Here is a 10,412-nt window from a genome sequence, read left to right as displayed (position 1 = left end):
GAAGATAGATACAGAATAGGAACCTACTAAGCAGAAATATGAATATACACTTTATATCGTTGGAAGTCGCTGGCATCAACTACATAATATTATGGCTAATATGCTACATATTTTCGTAGCTATGTAACATTTCAAATGGATATTTATTAAGTAAGCTTTGAAAAATAAGACAGATTTCGGTCGCAATAATCAGGTATCTTGCACAAGTAATGCAACGCCGCGGTGCCGTGAGATCCATGACAGGCACACGGAAGTCAAATGCTAAATGTGCACCTACTCGCCTACTGCGGCGGTGACGCAAGCGGCTTATTAAGTTAGCAGATACCTATATTATACAGTTTATACTAGCTGATGCCCCGGACTTCGTTCGCGTGGATATAGGTTCTTAAAATCCCGTGGGAAGTCATTGGTTTTCCGGGATAAATAGTAGCCTGTGTGTTCATCGAGGGTATAATCTATCTCCATTCCAAGTTTCAGCCAAATCGGTCAAGTAGTTTTTTCATGAAAGAGTAAATCATCTATACATCCATCCATAAAATAATACAAACTTTCGCGTTTATAATATTAGTAGGATACTAGCCTACCTATATTTACAGAATGTCCGTGGCTGCACGTATAGATTTAATGATGACACTGGGTAGGTCTATGTATTCCCATCTTCAACAAGATTTGGGAATCCGGGGGATTCGGGAATCTTTGTTTTTCCATGATAAAGAGATCATAACAGCAGATCTTGCAATGTCTTTGTGCTCTCCAGAGTTTAGGCCTAATTAGGGAAAACAAAGATAAAGGTAAGATTAGGTAGGTAGCTGATGCTCGCGACTTCCTCCACGTGGATTTAGGTTTTTGAAAATCTCGTGGAATCTCTTTATTTTGTAGGAAAAGAGATGCAAAAAACATTCAGTGCCCCGTTGCGTCGTGATTGAAGAACAGACCAACAAACAAACACACTTTCGGATTTGCAATATGGGTAGTGATACGTTATACCTACTATATCAACTAAATATTACTATTGTGGTTGACTCACCCTGGCTTCGCATGGGTGGGTGAATGCAAGATTGAATACTTACCTACTATGTATGTTCTTATTTCGATTTTCGCACCTTCATGGATTACATCTAGATATTTAAAATCATTCGTCGATAGGTACATGGTAGTATATGGTACAGTACCATAATCGATGCGGAAATATTCAGTTGACACCGAGTCTACTCGCGAGAGTTTAGGTCAAGATCAGCCAGCTAGCATCCTTCACTTTGCATAGGTAAGTAACGGAAACCCTTGTAAAGGTTCGGTTATTTAATAAAAATATCATTCTGTAGCAACATTTATTCAAATGCGCGATTGTAACAGTATGTATATTAATGTATTATTATATATTCCAGTTAAGGTCAACGACTAGTTACCGTAGACAGTAGACCTTCGTTATCGGCTTAACAACCATACTTAATCTTCATGAGTTAAAACTTAAAAGTACCGTAATAATCAGTAAAACAATAATTTTACTCTCTTTGTTTGTCTTTAGCCAAGGATCCTTCAATATGAGAACAATAACTGATAAATATACTAATGACTGAAGTAGCCAAAAGAGTATTCAAGAAAAACCCCACTCGAAAACGACTTGAAAGTATTGTCCTCGATGACTAAAAGGTTACTTACCAGCTGTTGACAAACTGTTATCGGAGTTGCATCAGATCTACGAGTAATAGTTATATAAGCACGGTAGCGCGTAACAGCGTATCGGGGAGAAAGCACGCCGGCCTTGGCAATGAAGCGTGCTCAGCCGGCCGTCACGCCGCACAAGACACGCGTCGGCCGCGCCCGCGGTCCACACTTAGCACATCTAATGTTTATTTGAACTAGCTCTTGCCCCGGATTTCGATTATGAAGTAGACAAGAAAGTAAAACTGTGCCATCAGTTTCGATGGATTCCCAACGAGTAACACTATTACCCGATTTGGTGTGACTCGTTGGGAACCCATCCAGCACTGAGAAAAGGAGGAAAGCCAAAGGAGCGCTGTTAGGTTATTTCGGCAAGGCTCGCTTAACGATATGATCAAAAGTGCTCTTACTACCATAGATATTCCTGCGCTCATTGAGCCGGCAGTGATTAGTCGGGATGATGGCAAGACACTATGATAGATTGACGCTGGTTTCCTGGGAACGACGGCAGGCCCTAATGTGGGGCGCTTCACGCAACGTCGTTGACACATTGGCCGAGTGTCATATCAGGGAGACAACATCAAGTCCGGGAGCCACAGCAGAAATGGTTCAAACCCTCGACGGTTGAAACCGGTAAGCTGCGCAAGTATGCCTTTCTTATCGAGAGTTACATTTTTGTTCCGTTTGTCTTGGAGACCATGGGGCCATGGAGCCTAAGTGTTGAAAAAAATACGAGTCATTTCACCGCGGTCGATAGCCTGACAGCAGAATACGTAGGCCGAAACTCGTAACAGACTCTCAACAGAGCTAGCTTTCTTTCTCCGCTTACTGATGCAAGCGGAGACAGAAAGCTGAGGATAGAACCGGGCGAAAAAAGCACTTGATAACCTATATAGCCCACTCATGATTGTAGCGCCAATGATGGACGACTGAATTAGGTACATTACTAACATAGTTATGTAATTCAGTCGTCAAAATTCGACGTCCACTGTTGGATAGGTCTCTATGTCTGGACTTCCACGTACCGTGATCTTGTGCCTCAATAAATTAATTTGATGTCCGCCCACCTGGTTGGGGGTCTGCCCGCACTGTAGCCTGTAGGTGCTTTCCGGTGCAAGATCGTCATTCCAGCAGTCAATCAGTCTCAGCTGCACCTTCTAACTAGTACCTACTCGTAATAAACTATGTAGGTAGGTACAGAGATCTAAATAAAATAGCTTACCTACTTAGAGCGTAGAAAAAGTGTTCAATCTCCATGTTGGTTAAAAAAAAACTCATAAACTATTGTGAGGAGACATGAACATTTTAATTCTTCCCGCGCTACTCTGTGCAATTATAATCAATCTTGCATCGCAATGCTATAATAGCGCAAGTTTCACGCACACACTTTCATTGTCAATGAACTTGGAAAGCGGCGAGCGGGGATGCGCTCGCGACTCGCGTCATTGTCATTAGGTAGAGAATGCACTCTCCCCGTGTAACCTGCTCTATCTTCGATAAATTATTAGCTTGCACGCAACTGACGTAAGAAAATTTATTAGTGACGACCTAAAAATATGGAACGACCTTTTGCAAAATGCAGACACAGCAAAATTCTAGTTGGTACCTACCTATACTATCTACGTAGAAACTAATCTACCTAATGGTAGCGAGATGCACCCTGAAAATTAATATGGACGATGTCTGACTCTAAATTATGGAGGGGAGGCACGCACTATGCGTGCAATTTTATTTTAAAACTAGCTTATATGCCCGCGACTTCGTCCGCGTGGACTACAAAAACAAACACCTATTTTACCTCTTGAGGGGTTGAAGTTGCAATAATAGTTTCATGGCGGATGTCTCGTCTCTTTAGAGGAGAAAGAAGAATTTTAGTCGTGTTTAACATGGTTAATTCTTTAAAGAAAATGAAAACATCATCATCATTAAAAAATCAAAGTGAGGATGTTTTTTAGACTTGCCTGACGTAGGAGGTTTGCTGTTCGATAGATATAATCTCACTGCGATTCGCCTTGTGGACGGGTTAATTAGCGCACGCTGTAGGGCTTCGGGTGACAGAACGGCGCGCCCTTCGGTGACGGTGGGAACGTGTAGGCGGTTGGGCACGCACTTGACGCTTCACCGGACACGAAAACTACGCTCCTTAGAACACAGGCATGTCTTGAGACACTTATTTATCCATATTTTATATATTAATCGTATCATAAAAATAATTATTAAATAAAAATTAATTAATAGTATGCATTATGTAGTAATATTTCGAAGGCGAAAGTGAGTTTGTCTATCTGTCTGTCTGCTAGTTTTTCGCGACCCATCAATTTGTAAAATTTTGACGGATAGGTAGGTACAGAGTTAGCTAACATCCCGGGAACGGACGGATGGATCCAGGGTAATCAAAGAGTTCCCACGGGATTTTTTAAAACCTATATCCTCTTGGACGCAGTCGCAGGCATCATCTATTTGATTCAGAGACAGCTTGAACCCCGGAAACGGATATAGACATAGGCTACTTTTTATCCCAGAAACTCAAAGAGTTGCCTTAGGGATGGACTGAAACAGCAAGATTTAGATTCAAACACTGACAAAATTGTCGCTGCTCCAAGTTACATGTCCAAGCCCTTTATGTGGCCAGTTTCGCTTTAGTGCCTATAAAAACTTTGCAAGAAAATATTAAGTAGGTATATAGATAATTAATAATGCTAGTTTTTCTTTACATTTTAAGCTACCTTTTCAAGAATGGAAGAGCTTCCACTTTATACAACATCTCAAAAAGAAAAACGTTTTTTCGTCTCTACAGTTTTGTTAGCCTCAAATCAGTGCCAACAATAAGAAGAGTTCAGGAACCGCGCTTCATTGGCGCCAAGTTACGACATCCCTTCGACACGACCTGAGCATCCAACTGACGACTTTTATATTTTTTACAAAGGTATGTATTATAAACTTGTACTTATACGTAGTATATGGTCTCAAAATACCAATAGGTCAATGGGTCCTGGAAAAAATTGTTTTTCAAAATGCCTTTTATTCTGAATATCTATATCTTGTAAGTGTACGATTTGAATGGTTTTAAACTACAATTAATTACGAATAAATAGATTTAAGTACACATAGGAATGCTACATATGTATTTACGAATTTCTTTGTAAATTCGCACAATACAAGTGTTAAGTGTTATGTATTAAATTTTATTGTACCTAGCTAGTAATAAAGGACCATAGGACTTTTAAGAAGTTATTTTAGCTAGGTAAGTAAATGTACGTATAGAAGAAAAGATTAGTGCCACTCTTAAAATAGCTATCCCGATATTTTCCTGATAAGTGCAACACTTAGCGTAGGTACCTACCTACCTAGATACTAGATAGATACCTACCTACCTACTTACGTGTGTATATAGGTTCGTAACTTTATCTAGGTAGGTATTAAATAATGTTATGCTGAGTCATATTTTTGCATATAATTTATTATTTAGTACCCTTTTTCCCGTTTTTTACCTAAAGCAATTTAAAATTTGATTTCAAATGGTTATATTACACAAGAACCGTTACATGTCCTATTTAATTTATATTCTAATGATTAATAGATATACTATTTTTAAATTTTCTATTGTAAGTACCTAAGTACTTTAATTCGCTTTGGTAAGTAACAAATAACATGTTTGAATAAAATTGACATATTTTCTGAAAGGCGCCTACATACCGGAAACGAAATAATAATAAACCTTTAGATTCATGAAGTACCATTATGCAACACAACAACAGTAATGTGGACCGCAGTGGCCTTTAAACTCGAAATTATCTTACATAACACGTAACTCGTATTACTGAACCAAATAAGTATTTCAAAATCCGTATAAAGCTGATTTCCGCACAGCTCGAGATTAAGTCGGCGGTGAGGTAATTAATCATCAACCTTGACAATCTCTTATCGTTCAGGAAAACACTCAGGAAATTACTCAATATCTAGGCATAAGAAATTTTGTACGTGCGCCATCGATCAATTGTAAAATTTTACATCATACCTATTTCCTGTTTCGCCAAAACGAATTAGGTAGAGTAAATATCTGTTCCTGTATCTAACGTAAAATAAAAATAATTTAGAAGTATAATTTATAAATTGAGTAGCTAGGAACCCTAAATGATATTTATGTATATTTAGATCTGATGTCCCCATGGTCCCGACTCCCGTGGATACAATCTAGTATTATTTTGTAGTTAGGTTATTTATTAGGTAGTTAGGTACTAGATAGGTACCTAGTACAGATTATCATCCCACATACCTACCGCGGGATCCCGCAATTACCTATGCAGAATGCAGATCCTTGAAAGTTTCTAAATTAAACTGCTAGAATTTTTCTATAATAAGTACCATAACGTGTCATAAAAGGTCTTACTTACTTTTAGTACGGAACTCTAAAAAGTAAATGAAGGTGTGACTAATGCATAACTACATAAGTAAACCAGCTGATTGTAAACATACTTGTCTTCTAGGAAGAACTTACTTATTGCTACGAGATTATTAGATTTTATAATGAAATAAAGCATTATCTCAAGCAAACACTGGCAGCGGAAAATTCCATACCATTTTTCCGCAATAGTTAAATTTATAGCATATACCTAATTAAGGCTTCAACAGACAACGCGCCACAGCAGCGACGTGGGACAATAGCAAAGGCTCTAATGAAGCTTTTAAAGAAATCTGTCATTTAGTATGGAAATGGAATATACTTACTTACACAGAATTGAGTATGAACAGACGACATCAAATCGTAGGGAGACGTTAGATTCAGGCGGTGCAAAACCGGGCATTTGGAAGTCCCTATAGAAGTCTGCCAGTGGACGTCTATCGGTTGATAACGATGACCAAATAGGTATATTTTTAATAAAACAGGAAAAATAATAAATAATAAATGATCTTTATTTACAAAAAATGATGTTTAAACTCCATTAAACCATTAAACTCCCACAGAAGTAAAAACTGTCATGGGAGTAAATGTATGAAGAACTTTATGATATTTATATATGTATTTATGACTCTATCTAAGATTTATGCACATGTTAACGTCATAAAAATCATACTCAGACAGCTCAAAGCTCATATCACATTTTTGTAACCATCGATATTTTTGTAACGTGCCAGAGCACGTCACACATAGAGCGTAGACGTTCGACTGGAGTTTCTTTTTTGTACAACAGCTTCTAGAAGCCGCGTTGGATACGTTTCCGCACGTTACGTCTGTTCAAGCCTTTATTATTATCTGTGAGACGGTAATCACAGTCGCTGGGACGGAGGCAAAGGAAGTGAGCGGACGCGGCCTTGACATTTCCCGCCACGCAACGTAGACATAGCAAACACGAGGAAGTGGTGGGCTGTGGGCACCTCCTTACCGCCTTCCACTCCACCGGCGGCCCACCCTTTGTATCTATGGGCTTTATTATGAAGAGAACTGAGGTAGAGGTACCTATTTAAAAAGAGTAGGTATAAGTCAAAGATACAGATAACAACTCAGAACAGAAAATCCTGGCGCATACGTACAAGAAGCCAACCTAAAATGAAATGGGACAAGGAAAGAAAGAAGATCATCTTAGTAATAACCGATTAATAATAAACTCGAAATCGATCTTCATTAGTGTAGATTAAGTGTCGATTCATTGTGATTTTTCCAGGATACCTGTAGGCATAAAAGCGAAAAGCTCACAAAACCTTACAATAGCACCAAGCCTAATTATAGATCCTAAGTAGGTAGCCACTACCTATTTACGTGTCCTTAAGGGCTAATTAAACCAAAGCCAATGTATTATTTCTATACTAAGAAAATATTGCGCTCTTTACGACTGCACCGGTCATAACTTCTAGTAATTGTTTACCAGGAAAAAAACTACAGGAAAAAGAACAAATGCTAAATACAACCAAGTAATGGTATACCAAAAACAAGGAAGAGTAATTTCATACGTCCAATTATGTCTCAGTAATAAAATAAAAAGTCAATACGAACAGGCCGAGTGCATTAAACGAGCACAATACAATGTGCCCGCAGAAGGCAGACCATAGCTACTTGAATCACGGCGCGCTTTACATCTTGATGAAGCTATGACAAAACCCTTTTGTGTAAACCTGACATTTTTATTTATTCCTTCTGACGCACAACACGGCAGTAAAATGTGAGAGATCCGGCTTCCTAAGTCTTTAATTTGAGTTATTAGGAAATAACTTGTGGTAAAACAACTTAATGATCACATTAAAGTCCTTTTGTAAATACAACACTTGTTGCATTTAATAACCACGTTGTCAATTAAAATCTTAATAATTACGAAATGAATATCCGTAAATTACGATATTATTAAATTTATTTATGGCCGATGATGTACAACGATTGTCTTTACAAAACAGAGCAACAAAGTAATAAATAAACATATTATTATTATATTATATTATGATGTGATAAGGTAATATTTGAACGTGTAGCGCCATCTTGTAAGAAGTAGATGAATTTTTAAGTGCAGGCTATTCGTGTACAGATGTCACTATGTAAAAGCTCTCAATTAAAAATAAATAGAAATAATAAAGGAAGTGTGGATCCAGATATAAATGTTTTTATAGCAAAATTATCTGTTCTGTCTCAAACACACTTACAAGGTCAGGATGTACGTGTAAGGGCGTTTGAGATAAAACAGAGTGGTGATATGAGGAATAAGTCTGGCTAGGTACCTAACGCGGTTTTTATTAAAACATCGAAGGAAATTTTTCGTTTAAATGGGCAGAGTGCCCAGCATAAGTTGAGTCGCGAAAGACGATCTTTGCGACAGTGGGGCAAGATCTCTCCCTTCCCAGCCGTGGTCAGAGCCATGGCCGGCAGCGATAGGTCTTGGAAAGCGGTAGAGTCCTTCTGCGAGGAGGTAATGTCGCAGAAGGAGTCGGCGGTGCGCATGGAGAAGATGATTTGAGGTCTCATGCCATCCGTTCCAATGCCGTTGGGAAGGGCTTTCGGGGATAGACACGACGAGTCTATCGTTCGAAAAGAAACGCAGTCTTCGAGTTGGGAGGCGCACCTTTGTGGTGGTGGTATCCATGAGAATCCAAGGCTACGACGCTGAAGGTGACAGGGCCAGAGCCTATGGTACCCATACCCTTCAGTGAGTATAAAACTTGGTTACATGAATTAACACTTAAAGAGCATTCTCATCTATGGGCAAACGCAACTGACTGCAGGCAAGCCAAAGAGGCTTTCCCTAACATAGATATACGACAAACTAACAAACTACTCCGCCTGGACAAAGGTAAACTTAGGAAGGTGGTGGGACTCATAACAGGGCATAGCCCACTAAACAAACACCTTTTCGTTATTAGGTGTTACCGACAGTCCTCTGTGCAGGGCCTGCATGGAGGTCGATGAAACACCGACGCACGTGCTCCTGGAGTGTGCAAGCGTGGCAGAACATCGAGAGCGCCATCTGGGATCCCCAACCTCACTTCATGAAGCCCTCGGCAACCTGGGCGGTCTACTTGGCTTCTGGAGCGAGCTTGGATGGCTGGAGTGAAGACTTCGGCGGGGAGGGGCAACGCACGCACAACAGACGGAAACGTTTAAGTGCGGAAACCAGCCCAGAGAGAAGAAGAAGATCCATGAGAATTTCCTCACTAAAGAAAAAGGTATAACAGATAGATATGCCAGCGTAGGTATACTACATAGGTACTTAGATTAAGGATTGGTACAACGCGCAGCGCAGACCAAGCCTTAATCTAAGACTACGTACCTACTTAATCACTATAAAATATTGATCAAAACATAATAGAGGTATCTAAGTAGGTAGGTACCAAAAGTTTTCCGAGAATTTATGTGACCGGAAGCAATTATTACAGCATTCCAAGTATTAATTTCCATAAACCGATTTTCCCAGATGTTTTCCCATACTGCCTACGTGATAGTACCCCATAACGTCACCTTTCAGTTGGTAATAAATTAAACTTTGATGTCCTGACTCCTGACTACTTTGACCGCCAAATACAATAATTTGTATTCTAAGTACACTCGAGCAGAACAAGTCCGCATAGTAAGTTGCCACTTACATTTGCTTTTGTGTCATTTAGAGCTTTTTATATGTCTTCTTTTAACGCTCCCGAATAACTTAGATCCGACGCATACCTACCTACCTAAGGAGTCAGGAGTCAGGACTAACGGAGTGGAGTAGAACCGAGGTCCGAGGCACAGTGCCCTTCACAGAGTAGCTACTTTGTAAATATAGGAAAGCGTCCTTCTTGATAACAACTTAATTCACACGAATTAAGTTGTTATCAAGAAGGGTTAGTTAGATTAACACGAATTTGGGTTAGTTTAAAGAACTTAATGTTAGTGTTCTGCCAGAAAAAATACAATACAAGAATACAATTCAGTCAAGAATACAATTCTAATATCATCAAAATAATATGGACAAGAGCCCGTGAGGGCCAGACCTTCGTTATTTTATAAAAGCTGAAATGAAAGTATCTCTGCGCATTGCCCCCACCCAACACAGGATGAACGATCAGCTAGGAGGGACTATGAAGTTTGAATCATTGTGGCTTTGGCAGATAACAGGTAACAAAGGTGTACAAAATCTTACGTCAAAATGTAGAGTTTTTTATATTTTCTTTGGAATAGTATTAGAAATCACGTCATGCATGGCATCCATGTGGTGCTATCAAAATCAATGGTGGACTGGCAGCCCATTCTCTGACACCCTTAAACTTTAATAAATTGTTAGAGTTAGTTAAGT

At 39.2% G+C, this 10,412-nt stretch overlaps 1 long non-coding RNA gene across 1 annotated transcript in view; it reads left to right on the top strand.

Annotated features, from left to right (window-relative positions):
• The window catches only part of LOC123866155, a 24,214-nt gene extending 13,802 nt beyond the window's left edge, over positions 1 to 10,412 (top strand). The window contains exon 4 of the long non-coding RNA XR_006796145.1: positions 10,401 to 10,412. This is a non-coding gene — a long non-coding RNA (uncharacterized LOC123866155). The remainder of the gene's footprint in view (positions 1 to 10,400) is intronic.

Source organism: Maniola jurtina, chromosome 6 (assembly GCF_905333055.1).
Source record: "Maniola jurtina chromosome 6, ilManJurt1.1, whole genome shotgun sequence".
Taxonomy (NCBI): Eukaryota; Metazoa; Arthropoda; class Insecta; order Lepidoptera; family Nymphalidae; genus Maniola; species Maniola jurtina.
The sequence above is the reverse complement of the archived record's forward strand: the minus strand, read 5'-3'. Positions and strand labels throughout refer to the sequence as shown.